The following is a 15076-nucleotide window of genomic DNA, read 5'->3' on the forward strand; positions in this document are numbered from 1 at the left end:
CACAGAACATCTTATCGGACCCACATCCATCTTCCAGAAACCTGTGTCAACTTGCGAGTCGACCAGCAGGGAGGAGCATGGTTGGAGTGGGAATCATCTTGTTTGGGCTAGCTGCTCCTTGCACCAAGGTCATCTAACAAGGACCGTTACAGCCATCTGCTGGCAGGAGAAGGAGGGGGCACATACCTAAGGGGGGGAATTTGAAGTTACTGTGATTTTAAAATGTAGAAACGTGCAGGAAATTCCATTTGCAACTTTTTCTCTGTACTGAACACTTCACTTCATTAAATAGATTTATAAGCAAAAGATTATGAGTCGTAATTGAGTGAATGCTCAAGTGTTCCAGTCATCACAGCCAGTCTAGTATGTTTTGTGACAAACCCAGGTTAATAGTAGCATGTCCATTCAAGTACTCACAAATTGTTTAATAATCTGTTGAAGGACCTTGTCCAGTATAGATGTCAAGATGAGAGATCTGTAGTTTCCTGGTTTTCCATTTTTGAAGATGAGTAGATGACATTTGCTGTCCTCCAGACTTTTGGTATCTTGTCAGTCATCCAGGAGTTCTCCAAGATTACTGAGAGCCATTCTGCAATCAGCTCTGCTACACTGTAGTAAGTGATAGTTTAGGCAGCTATTTTTGTAAAGGTAGCACTCCATTCAGTACTAGAAATCAAGTGATGTTCAGAACTTCTTGGCAACCATTTTTGATCCAGAAGTAGCATTAACAACTTGTTTGCAAGCAGAGTTCACTACTGCTTATGCTATACTGCAGTTCAGAATAAAACTGTTCTCATCAAGAGGTCTTGCTAATGACTTAGAAGCACTACATATACACAGAACACTAATCTTAGAATGACATTTGACAGGATTCTAAAGTTATTACAAGTAAGACTTGGCTACTTGTCTTCTACAGACCAATTTATCTGTCATGCAAGGCTATAAAGCTGGCTTAGTGGCAATGCACCCATGCTCACCCACATTCTCTACCCATAAGCAAGCAGATGTAATGAACTCCCTACAGCCTGGTTAGTGTGTTCAACATGACATGCAAATATTGTACTGTAGCTCCATCCACTTGGAAGAAATGAGATTAGGAAGCCTTGAAGCAAAATAGAAACAAACCAGGTGTCTTTTATTTTGTGGGTTCTCCTGGGCAGATAATGTGTGTGTCCCACATTGCATATTGTTTGCTAACCATGGCACAAATGTTTTGCTAGCCACCCTTGCTGATAGGTGAAGCCAGTAGGTATGAGTGGGCACATCAATTACTAGGGCATTGTTTTGTAATATGTGGTGGGCGGAGACAAACTCCCAGAACAAGTGTTGTCTGTCAGAGTGTATGTGACTCAGGTATCCAATTTCCATGAAACACCATCAGTGCAATTGCAGCAGTGTAAATGGAAACACTGCGAGTTGGACTCCATGTGTGAGTGCTCAGCTTAGAGATTAGAGGAAAAAAGATTGTTGCAAGTCACATTTTTCCTCCTTATATCCTTTTTTTAGCTCAGGTGATGTCTGAAATCTCTATATAGAAAGTAACAAGAACAGACCAAATTTCACACATTGTATTTCCCCAGCCCAAGCCCCACCCCCTCAATACTTCCGGTAACCTAGCAGCAAAATGTTCCTGCATCAGCCAGTTCAAGAAAAAATAAAACAATGCCTACCACATCCTAGTTTATGACTGCAGTTAAAAGATACAAGAGAAAGGCAGTGGAAAATATCACAGTGGGTTGATTTTATCAGGCTTTTATACTTCAATACATTTGATGGTGCACTAATAGTTCTGTATAATCAACTGATGTTTCATATCTTTCATCAACGGGAATTGCATGACAGAATATGATTTCCTGATAGTGGGGAATCCAGTATGATAATACTGCTCAGAACTTTAGAAAACTTGGGAATATTTGAATTGGGAGAGTCAGCAAGAGAAATGAACTGGACTTTGCAATAAATTTAGCTAGCTGCTTGTTATCAAGCAGAGGTGGGGGAGGTGGAACAAATTCTGCTCTAGAACCTGATGTAAATTATGCTATTTGCAGGAATTTCTTTCCCTTCATGACACTGTAGCTGTGTATTTCTAAGCACAAATACCCTATAGTCCTAGTGTTCTCTTAGAAATGTCTGAAGGCTACATGTAGCAGGGTACAAGACCCAGGGAAATGAGGAGTCTGCTCAAACATAATGAAAATTGGAAAGAGTTGTGAGTCCTATCCATTGCCTTTTCTCAGAAGAGCTCAAGGCGTGGAGCCTCAGTCAGCCAATACAGTTATTGACAAATTAGCTTCAGAAGGTTTGCTATTTACTGCATCGTTCAGATGCAAGACTTATACCATAAAAGCAAGCAGACATTTAAAGATACATCCCAGAACAGCTCATGCATCTCTTCCTGGGCCACAGCCCATCCTAAAAAGCAGTATCGAAGACCCACAACACTTAAGAGTTACCAGGCCCTACTGTGTCTTAGTGTGACTAGATGCAATTGCCAAAGCTAGACATCAGTGTTACAAACCAAAATTGGAATTGCAAATGTGAGTGGAAGGGAGGGGGGTCCTTTGGGGTAAAGAGAGAGAAAATAACATGAGAAAATAGCATCCAAAGGGATTTTGCCTCCTTCCCACCAAATCTGTAAGCTCTACAGCTTTGAACTGATAGCCATTTGACAGTAGGATTTCTTCCAGAAGGAAACAAAGCTCTAGGAATGATAATGAACAAATAAAGTATTTTCTTTTGCCCAGGGTTCTGAAGTTACATTAAGCCTCAATTCTCAGAAAAGATCAAGTTTTTTTCCTCACCCTGTAGCAAAACTTCAAAAATAGTCACATCCCAGTCCTACACATATTTATTGCATATTGCATTTTTACAATGAAAATAAAAACACAGAAAGCATCCAGAGTGCAGGGAAAAATTGTGACATTACTACATCGCAATGACAAGGAGGGAGAGGGGGGCATTGTGATGTTACAGTCTGTTGTACATTGAATGGAAATAAAAATAAATAGTGTAAATGATGTGCTTTAAAATAACTTCTCCTGAGCAAAGTTTCTTAGTCTAAATTATTCAACTTGATAGGATCCTGGATGACCTTTCTGTCTCAATGATAAGAATGAATCATAACCAATGTTCTTCATTTTTCAACTAGCATCTTAATGAAGAGGATGGAATAATTGAGACTGCGCACTCTCACCACTCCAGTTAGTAAAGTGTACCCTTGACCTTGGAGTTCATAAAATCAGAATAATCAGACCATAATAACCCACCTTATGGTCACATCTAGATGGGAGTGCTCTCGTACAGAGTTTTATGGAACAATATTTCCAGAATATTCAGAAATTCACCTGCTATAGAGTGCTGCCATCAGGTTGTTATCTAAGGTTGTTCAGCAGCTTAAATTTACTAATACTTAGCTCAGGCCATATAACTATATAACCTATAATGTAGGCTTTCTGCAAAAAAATCTGTTCCCCGTTCTCCCACAAATGCTCTGCTCCCATTCCATCTTACTTAAAGGTAGGGTTACCTTTTATGGGCTGCAAACATCTGGACAGCCAGTAGATGGCAGCAATGTTCTTGTTGCTACCATGTAGTGGTCATCTGGATTTTTATAGACCCTATCTGGTGGCACTAGTAGAGAATGTGGCCACATACAGTAGGTCTTTTCAGGTGTGATATCAAGAACTGCAGAATTCTCTTCCCCATCAGATGTGTATCTCATTTCCTCCCTATTTCATTTATAGCAGCTAAGCAATTTGTTCCAGCTTCCATCTGCATTTGTTGGCATGGATTTATAGTAATTATTGCTATGAATGCACTTGCAGTTTGTGACAACATCGACATTTATCGCTGACTGGAAACCCCTTATAGACTTTTTGCACGTAACAGAAAAAAGTGAACTTATGGTTTCTAGTTTTGATGATTAGACAGAATAGATTATAGAAAAAAGAGAGTTATGTAACCATGGAGTAAGACGTGGTGGCGCTGCGGGTTAAACCGCTGAGCTGCTGAGCTTGCTGATTGGAAGGTCGGTGGTTCGAATCCGCGTGACGGGGTGAGCTCCCGTTGCTAGTCCCAGCTCTTGCCAACCTAGCAGTTCGAAAACATGCAAATGTGAGTAGATTAATAGGTACCGCTTCGGCGGGCAGGTAACAGCATTCCATTTAGTCATGCCGGCCACATGACCACAGAGGAAGTGTCTACAGACAAACGCCGGCTCTTTGGCTTTGAAATGGAGATGAGCACCGCCCCCTAGAGTCGGACACGCCTGGACAATTTATAATTGTACTTATAATTGCTGTAAATAAGATCAGAAGTTATTTCTTTGTATCTTTTCTCTTTCTTTTCTATTTTTCTTTTACTTTTCCCCCCTTTCTTGCACTTCTAGCTTTCTCTTTGATTTCTTTCTTCTTCCTTTCTTTCTCTCACTTTACATTAGTTTGTATTAGTTTTTATCTTCTTTTTAAAAAATCTTTAATAAATTTTTTACCAAAAAAAAAGAATGCACTTGCATTATTGCTATTATTCTGTGTAGCTATTTAAAACTGTATTGGATTTTTTATAATAAAATTCTTATATATAAAAAAATGTACTGGATTTTTATGGCTGTTAGGCTACAATTTTATACATACTTAATTGGAAGTAAACCACATGGAATTCAGTGGGACCTCCTTCCAAACAGGCACTTATATGATTGCATTTACCTGCCTTGTGGATTTTTTAAAGGAAAAGGGAGACTAGACATGCTGTTGAGCCAGTAGCTATCAGCACCTGTCTGGCTGTGGCTGACCTAGACAATGAAGCAGGGTCAACCCTGATTAGTTTTTGGGTGGGAGATCACAGGAAATACCACGACTATAGAAAGACTGGGAAATCAATAACAAAACACTATAGTAACTCTGCCAAGAAAACTGCATGGATACAGTCATCAGAAGACAAGTTGAACATGAGTACATCTTTGCTCTTTTGAACTTTTGGTGCTGTTGGCCATTGGTGAAATCTTTAAAAGCATTGGTTCTGTCACATCATCACTACTAGCAAATTGTAACAATACTATAGAGTGCTTCTGGTGTTTCGTTTCTTTTCCGAGTTCGTTGTAAAATGAAAACAGGAGAGAACATGACTGCACTCTGAGGCGTGGGGAACTCCATACAGCAGCTTTTAGTTGTTGATCCCACTGCTAATCCCTTTAACGTAGGCTGCTTGGAGGGCTAGCAGTCACAGGTATCTGAGAGAAAAGTTTCATAGTACAGTCAGTTCATTTTTTTGAATAACGCCTGTAATTCATCACTGAGATTGGTTTTCTTGTATAATGTTATTTCTACGTGCAGATACTTTTGCAGAGATACTCAGATACAAGATTCTACGCCTATTGTTTGAAAACAGAACATATCCGAAAGGATTCCTCTATGCGACATTACACTAGATGTAGGACAGCTTTGTAGTGTGCTCAGAGCACTGTGTCAGAGATTTCCCAATTTTTCCCAAATATTTGTGCTCTTTTAAGATCCTTGATCAAAGAATCTTATCATTCTGACAGATGAACTTAGTAAGGGATCTATCCCATACAGATGGAACTTTCCAGAAGAATCGATTTTTACAGCCGGATTTCTGGATTTTATGGCAGGCTGATGCACCTTGTCTCTCTCTGGGGTGCCGACGAAGAGATATCGGCAGTAAGGCAGATTTTTGCCATCTGGGAAGCCGATTTTGCTCTCTCTAGTAAGGGAGAGACAAACAGATCACCCACTTGATTTCTCTGGAAGCTGGTGTTGCGGCCTCGATAGGACGTGGATGTGTCCTCAAGAAGTGGCAACATGGTGGCTAGGAGAACAGGTTTCCAAAGATGAGGCTTTCTGAACAGCAAGGACAATTAAGAAAGAGGTGCTTTATCTGTGCTCCCACATGTTCTGAAGCACAGCTTTGCACAGTCTTGAAGGATATGTGGGAGCACAGATAAAGAACTTTCTGCGTCATCAAAGCAGCCTTGTCACATGGCTGCTTTCGAACCTGCTCCTGGCTCTCTACAAGCATGCTCTTTGGCTTCATGGGAAAAGAAATGAAGGAAAAGGAGGAAGGGGAGGGTGGGGGAGGAGGAGGAGAGTAGATCACTACGCATACACATGAAGAAACAGTTGGGAATTATCATAAAGATGAAAAGAGGAGCTTTCTACATGTTCTCATGCATTTTGAAGCACCTCTTTCCAAGAATATGTCCTAATAATATCTTATTTAATATTTAACAATTCTTAGCTACTTTTGCACATTAAGAATTGACCATCGGATATGGTTCAGTTCTTCCATTCAGGAAAAAAAATGCTTTCTTTGCAATGCATCAGGAATAATGTGTCATGGGAGCCTTAAGTGAGAAAAAGTTCTCTAACATTATCTTACAAAAGTGTATATATGCTGAGTGGGCATTTGGTGGAAAGTGTATCTACATGTTCATGTTGGCCCAGAGATGAAATTTCTCAAGGGTGCTGAGTTAGCACTAAGGTGAACAGTTCAATCTAGCCCCTCTGTGAATGGAATGGTATTAGGACAGAACATAAATTTCTACACTTTGATGAGGATAAGAACAGAGGAAGCTAGATATTATCCAATCATTACTACTAATATAATTGAATCAAAGTAGAGTTGTTTCAGTCTCTAAAATAACTGGATCCTGGGTGCATCCAAAAACCAATTCTTAAATCTCCAAAATGCCTAAGAGCGGGTGGATGTGTTGTGTCACCATATTTTAAAAAAACCAAAACCTTTTCATTTTTGTGGAGTCCTTGGTGCTCTCTGAACTTGGTTGCTGATGTTCCCTAACTGGGTAATGAAATGTCAGCAAGCAAACAGCCAAGCTCAGAGAGCACCAAGGACTCCACAGTTCAGCCCTGAGCTACAGATATTCTCTTCTATTGGTACTTTTCATTTTTAATGGTCCATTTAGGAGGACTGTTTTGCTCACTCCTTTTTAAATTATTCTTGATAGTGAATCATAAAAGAAAAGAACCATAATTTGGAAACCTCTCTGTTTTATATGTATAAAGCATTGTCATCCCGTCCATATCTAGTGGGCTGTTGGTTGTGGTTTAGTGTAGTACTGCTACTGATTCTGTGCCAGTGGTGCTTATGAGATGTGATACACGTGTGAGTGTGTTTGCATGAACAACCATCTGCTGCTTGGACTCAGGGACCTCATAATCTAAGGCATTCTTCACCCAGCTGATATCCTCCAGATGTTTTATAACCCAAACTCCCAGGGTTTCTATCCAGTAGTTGCTCCCACACATATAGAGAAGACTGGTTTAGGATTACAGAATTTCAAAAGGAAATTCCGATTTTGGACTATAGAAATTCCAAAAGGACCCAGGAAGTGTGCCTTTTCTGTCCTGGTGCCTGCACTCTGGAATGAGGTTCCCCCTGAGATCTGCAGTGCTCCTACCCCAAGACCCTTAAAAGGCTGGTTCTTTCTCAAGCTTTAGGTTGGGTAGCTGGGGCCCCTTGCTGGATCTGTGGTATATGGCTTTGTATTGCTGGCTGGACTCACCATCTTGTTTCCTGTTTTTTTTTTTATTACTTTTTTTCTTGTTTTTATACTGGGAGTTGGGTGACACCTAAATCAAATAAATAAATAAAATTCATGCACCCATTCCCCAGCTCCCTTTTTGTAGCACTGTCTCATATTTCAAAATATCTCATTTCCTGTCAGTGGCATCAGGCTGGGAGAAAAAGTCCATTCATTAAACGAATAGGGAGAGGTAAGAGTAGGGGCAATAATATCATCCCTTATGGCTGCTGCTTTTTTTGGAACAAAACTGGATCCACTCATCTATCCTTGTTTTATGTATAAAGCGGGCCAGAAAGAGATCTAACTTTAAATGGTGGGACTGATTAGGACAAAAGTAAAAGTAAATATAAAAATGAATTCAGCAAACCCACTGCAAGATTTACATAAATAAAACAAATATTATACCAACTTTTAAGGGACAAAGTAACCATGGAAGAGATACAGCATTATATGAAGGTACAGTATGGGCATTATATTTGCCATTATAGAAATATACTGTATATAGTCATTCCGAGAGAGCAGTATATACATTTTGTATGTATGCATGTATGTGTATAGGCGTTTGTAGGTGTGTGTGTGTGTGGATTGGACAATAGAAATAACTAGGGCAGTGTAGGCTACTGAATTTAATGAAGACAAGTTGCTGCTCAGGGCGTGGGAGGCATTGTGCACAGTATTTTGTGTATCACCCACAAACAGTGGAATATTAAACATTCAATAAATCAACAAAAATTCTGTATCCTGGTCATTATTATTGTCTGCAGGTGGTTACATCCCTCTGAGTGATCTGCAACTGTTCACTGTCGAAGACATAATACTTTAATTAAGCATACAGTTGGCATTTCAGCAGGCAGAGCCCATAAATCCCCCACATAAAGCTAAGCTTGAATTAAAAGTTCATAATGCTTCTAAATATCCAGATGAGTGATAAAGTATATAATCTTGCACATAAGCCTCCAGAGGTCATTGGGACTAAGGAAATGACTGAGCCCAGGTCTGCAGCCACAGCTTTTTTCAGGAGAGGAAACAATAGCTTCCATCAATCAGTGATCTAGTTCCTCAAAGCTATTGTTTCAGAGCTATTGTCCATGGAAGAAAGAAAAGTGGGAGGAAAAGGATATCTGTGTTTGGTGATGGAAGAGAGTTGAAAGCAAAAGGGCCATTTTAGATATGGAAGGTTCAGGCATTTCCCATCACATCTTCTGTCCAAAGATTATTGTTTTTCTTGAAATCTTGCTTCTCTTCTACCATCCTATTTTGGCTGAATTTTGTTTTGACTTTTGTCCTTTTGAACATTTTAGTGGTGACAAAGGGAGAAAGTCATACTACCAAAATCTGGTCATTCTCCTGGCACATTTTGGCCACATGATCGGGGGATACTTTGTGGGCCACAAAATGGAAGCTTGGAGACAAGTCATAATTTGCCCTTTCCGTGCAGTACATAAAAGCATGATCAGCTTTCAAAGGTGCAGGATGTGGGCTAGGTAAGTGGGATCTTAAACTACCCACATGTGCAGCAGTCTCTATGAAAAGAATTGCCTCTCCATAATTGGTAGGAAGCTGTTATTTGTTGCCGCTGCCTTACCATGGTGGCAAGAAAATGTAATCCCCTTCCCTCAGACCTATACAATCCCAATATTGTTTTCCTTCAGACCCACAGCTATTTATCAAAAGCAACTAACCAAGTAACCAATCTAAGAAGAAATTCAATATTCTAATGCATAAAATAGGGTCAAGAATGTCGTGTATTGTCTCCTTTCTCCTGGCCTCATTATTGTCTCCCTGAAATGCTCTGCAGAATTCTATATTTAATTTAAGCTCTCCCATTCTTTACCTCAGTCTAGATCACTTGGAACACACACTTTCTTTTTACTGGTATTACACAATCTTTATAATTACAGTGTCCCTGTCTACCACTGCTTAGTGGTAGACTGCTTTAGGCTGACTACCTAAAGGTCCAACATTTAGCATTATTCTGAATAAGTTTAAAATACCCAGCACAGTTTCATTCTTTGGTCCATATACAGTACAGTATGCTTCAGGTTGGCCTACTTAATTCATTTGGAATGGGCTGAAGCTTAACTGCAGAGCACAGGCCTTATAAGTAGAAACTCTTGAGAGTTTTCCTTGTTATCTTCCTAAGTTTCCACAGATCTATATAGGGCTAAGAATAAGAAAGCTGCCACCAGATAAAGTAGACAAGGGAACTTCATAAAAATGTCATCAAAGTCTGTTTGTAGGAGTGAGAAGCATGCAGGACTTGCTTTTCATGACTGCCCCAAAGCATCTTCCATTTCAAAGGGTTCAGCATTTCTCTAACTACACTTGTGTTTTTTGAATGGGGCCTCTTCTAGCCCCAATATTTCAGTTCCTGTTTGTCATGAAGTTCTTTGTTTCACTGGTCCATTTTGTCAATTGCTGGACGAATTGTTGATGATTCACATGAGCCCTTTATGGTTGGCACCTGAGTATATTCAGGACTGTTTCCTCCAACTGGATTCACCCAATCTGAGGCATCTCTCCTGGGAGAAACTGCTGATAGTGACCCATTTCTGGGAAGTGAGGATGCTGAAACCATTAGGCTTTATTTCTCCATGATGGCCCTGGTCCTCTGGAATGGCCTTTCCAAGAGGGAAGATTAGTTCCATTGTTAATAATAATCTTCTAACTAGTAGTTAATAGTCTTCTAACTACTAGTTAATCTTCTAACTACTAGTTAATAGTCTTAACTTCTAACTAGTAAAGACTGAGTTAGTCCAAAGACTTTAGATCAAGTGATTTGAGTTTAATTTTAATTTTAATTTCATTTGAATTTATTTACTATGGATATTTTATTCTTGTTTTATAACTGTTGTGAACCTCCAAGTGTTGTGAGTTGTGGCACTATATTCATATCCAAGAAAGTAAACAAATAAATCAATAAATCACAGAGACTTGTAAAAGACCACAGTAGGTAAGCATGGTCAATAACTGAGACAGCCTTTGGTCATTTCATCAAATCCTCCTTTCACATTATTTACGTTCCCCAGAAATTAGGGCAACAATTTAAACATTTAACCATCAGCCTGGAACCAACATGGCAGGACTGGTCTTTCTGAATAATGGAATTCAAGAGGAAAACTTGCCTGTGGCTCCTTGATGCTAAATACATTTGAAATGTTTTAGAAATGTCAGTAGCAACAGACATGGATCATCATACAGAGAAAACCACCAAAGTCTTGCTTAGGCAAATAGCTTCTGATTGAAATGGTGAGCTTGAAGATGGAAGCAAAGGTGAATTTAATTTTCAATATTCTTTTGATCATGGTAACAAAGAAGCAGCCCACTCTACCAAACGTAACACAACATTACTCCTTCATGTGTGACAAAACACGTCAGGTTCTTCGTTAGTTTTTCACATTAGAAAGAAAACTGTTCACCTCATCATCTATCAGTTATGTTGTATTCCACAAAGGATGCAGCGCTTTGTTTCTGTTGTTCATAAATCTGTTTGGTAGATTAATTTCTCCAGTGTGCTCAAAATTTAAAACAGGTTTCCAGTGAGATTCCCTTGCATTTTCTTTTGCTGTCCAGAGGTGGTGCTGAGTGCTTAGATTCCACATATTTAAAACTGAACCAGAACTAGAACAAAATCCACAAGTCAGCCTTTAGTTATGTTAATATATAACTGCTGGGAAGGAAGAAAATAAAATACATTTTGAAAAGGTAATGAGAGTAAGCTATAAAATACAGAGAAGAATTACCAAATAATTAGGAAATACGTAATGTTCACTAACTAACTAACTGAAGGAAGTTATGCCACGAGAAAGGATGTGCAGTTTTATTTTAGGAGTACTGCTATCTTAAATTTCTTGTCTCTTAACTGTTTTGTTGTTGCCTGTTTTATGTAGCTGTATTTTTCTTTCCTAAGCCACTTTATTATTATAAAAGAGAAGTGAGCTATAACTCACAAATTAACTAACTAGTTAATTTGGAAATAAATCACATTATAATTGTGGGATGTTAAAAATAAAGTTGCATAAAGCTGCATGACTCTAACATGATGAAAGCTTAGCAGTTTCTTTGAAAGAAGGGTTAGCCAGGAAGACTTGTCTGCACTAAAGCAATCTTGTTCTGGCTGACATTTTTGTTGCTGTTTTCTTTCTCCCAGCTAACACAGAATGTCAGCAAGTACTGGTCTCTGAAGGGAAGGGTGTCTTATGTGCATAGGGCTTCAATCATACAGATGTGGTTGCCATCTTGACTTTTTGACCCCTCTCCCCCGAGACACCCCTGCAGGCAGTGCTTAGTTGACCCAGGCATGGCACAAGCCTTTGTGAATAACATAATAATTTGAGATATTCTTTAGTTCTAATGTAGCTCAACAGCGTCTTCTAGAGTCACCCCAACTGGGAGGAATTTGAGATTAATTGTGTGCCCAGTATGAGAAATAGTAGGTTTAGGTTGTTAGTAAAAATGCCAAGGAACATATAGAATGAGGCAAAGTCTAAGACTAAACAATTGAACTTGCTTGATGTTGAGGGAAGCAGTTTGCCCCTTCACATAGATCTGCACAATGCAAGAAGGGCTGCCTGCTCCCTGCCTCTTCAACATGACTGCTGGGTGCCAGTTGTTATGGTTAAGCAACCGGTATGGTTCAGTCCCTGAGGCTTTCCATTCCTGTTTATATCTGTGTCTCTAGAATTACTGAGAGTAGCCCCTTTTTCTCTCCCAGAACCAACAGAGTCTAGAATTGTATTAGTTGCTACCTTCCTTTCAAATATACCTATTAGGCCAGTAAACACTTTCTTTCTAGTCCTCCCTAGTACTGCAAATATCTGTATGAGACACTCCCCCCAAACTAATCAATGTTTCATTTTTCAGATTACGGCAGTAATATTACTGCAGCCCATTTAAAGAGATGGCAGGTAGTAAAAGGTGTGTGGAGAAGCAAAAACTGTGGGTTTTAATCAGTGCAAAATAGAAAAGCAAAATAAGAGAGAGAGAGAGAGAGAGAGAAGGAGAAAGATGATTTTCATAATTAATTATACTGATTTGAATTTAACTCTGATTATAATGAGCTTCTAATATGTCAGTTATTGCACAGCTGGCGATGCTGCTTTTCTTGGAATGCTTAATATAAGGTAGGTTAGCCTGAATCTTGCCCTTTCTCTTTATTGTGTGAAAATCCATTCCTTGAGGTAATAACAATGTATGGATTTTCTTTTCTGTATGTCTCCATGGGGAAAAAATAGTAGAGCAGCCACCCTCTTATTAGCATGTTTATGTAACTGTTAAACTTAATACATAAATAGGCTTTAGATTTACATCTATGTATATCTGTTCTATGTATGGATATATTATACTGCACCATGTAATTCTATGGTATTTAATGATGATGACGATAATTCAGAATTGTTGAACAAATTGCATTTGTGTCATGGGGAATCAGAGCAGTCAGAAGCATTTTGATTGCTCTTAGTTAAAATAATTGTTTTCAGGAAACCAAGTTACTGTTTATCAAGGACCAAACAGGAAGATGAACCCCCAAAGTTTCAGTACTTTCTTATCATAGGAAAAATAATATGAGCAAATGTATTAAGGGGCTCCAGATATTTTTTCCCCAAAACTTTACTACAAATCTTTCCTTCAAGGATCCTTTCTAGTTTCTATGATATAACTGCTTTTATTTTCAAACATAGCATCCTGCATGAAAAGACCCTGAGCAGAAACCAGGGGGAAAAGCCAAGCTACGGAGTGGAGTTCAGCACACCGGAAGAAACCAACAAGATAAAATCATATGATATATAATAAACCCTTTAAAGATTTGCTGTGATATCACCAGTGCATATAACAGCAGATACAGATAATAATGTAGGCCCACATTAGAGCTGGAGGTGGGTAGTGAACTGTGGCGTATTCCCATTCAATTAAAGGGACAAAAGAAGGCATTTAGCTACTAAAGAAAACTCAGTTGTTCCCACTGTAGCTCAATCCAGGGAGGCATTTGACTGAAAGATATTTATTTCAAGAAGCAGTGTCTGGATATAGAGCTGAGGACAATTAAGGATGCATTTGAACATCCCTGAAACCACTGAAGGATGATGAACTTGTAAGATGATGTCTCCCTCCGACTTTTTCTGGGAAAAAGGAGATGCTCACTGTTAGCAGATAGTGGAAAGTTCTGTTCATTTCCTTCTCTCCCCTTAGCTGTTGCTTCTCTATGCTCTTCAGTGCCTGCATTCCACAATTTTCTTTTTCCAACATTGTCCAGATGAACATTGTTCCATGATACTGGGAGAGAGGGAAGGGCAATGCTGCTGCCATACAAAGATGCAATCAAGATGGGGACTGGTATCTTGGAAAATAAATTAAATTACAAAAAGAACATGCAACCAAATGTTATGAGCAGGGATGCTGTTCAGGAGTTCAAATATTCCACAGCTCTTTCCTTCTCATGGTGTTCCTTTGCTCTAATATTCAGCACCTTGTATCCATTGAGTACTACATTCCCAGTAGTGATGTATGGCTGTGAGAGGTGGACCATAAGGAAGGCTGAGCACTGAAGAACTGATGCTTTTGAACTGTGGTGCTGGAGAAGACTCTTAAGAGTCCCTTGGACTGCAAGGAGGTCAAATCAGTCAATCCTAAAGGAAATCAACCCTGACTGCTCATTGGAAAGACAGATACTGAAGCTGAAGCTCAAATACTTTGGACACCTAATGCAAAGAGAGGACTCACTGGAAAAGACCCTGATGCTGGGAAAGACTGAAGGTGTAATGACTGTATTACTCAATCTGCCTTCAAAGTTGATTCATACTTAATTATAGTAGAAATCTCTTTAATGGAGTGTAGCATACAGAACAGTGAAAAAGTTGTGAATGAAAGTTCCCATGTTTTACCCAAGTTAAACAGCCCCATGAATTCAAACCCCCTCTCCTTCTCAGGCATGCAGCCTCCTTCTTCGTGCGAGCGAGTTCAGCTCCATGCAGATGTCTTCAACGGCTCGGCAGCTCGACCTTGGATACCAGCGATAGTCCAAACAAGATGTTTGCACACTCCTGGCATGTTCCCCCTCCCAACTCTGCTGACCTGCAAGTCCCCACACGTGTTAACTCCATTCATGCATGTGAATCCAATCAGATGTTCTGGGAACATTTGATCTGAGAGCATGAGAGAAGGCACAAGGAGCAGGGGACAGCAGAGGATGAGATGGTTAGGTAACATCACCAATGCAATGAACATTAATTTAAGTAAATTCTGGAAGATAGTGGAGGACAGGAAGGCCTGGCATGCTATGGTCCATGGGGTCACGAAGAGTCGGACATGACTTAACGACCGAACAACAACAACAATCCATTGAGTATATTTAATTTTCACTGGGCTATTCTTCTTCCTTTAAGAAAAAAAGGAATTGTTTTGTATGTTGACTAATCTCTGGAGTTCTTCCAAAATTGCTGACACTTTTTGCTGGGATACTTGACACACAAATAATAAAAGATCTGTTAAACTTAAGAGAGTGCTTGCATGCACTGAGAA

The sequence above is a fragment of the Candoia aspera genome, chromosome 1 (genome assembly GCF_035149785.1).
Source record: "Candoia aspera isolate rCanAsp1 chromosome 1, rCanAsp1.hap2, whole genome shotgun sequence".
In the NCBI taxonomy this organism is placed as follows: domain Eukaryota; kingdom Metazoa; phylum Chordata; class Lepidosauria; order Squamata; family Boidae; genus Candoia; species Candoia aspera.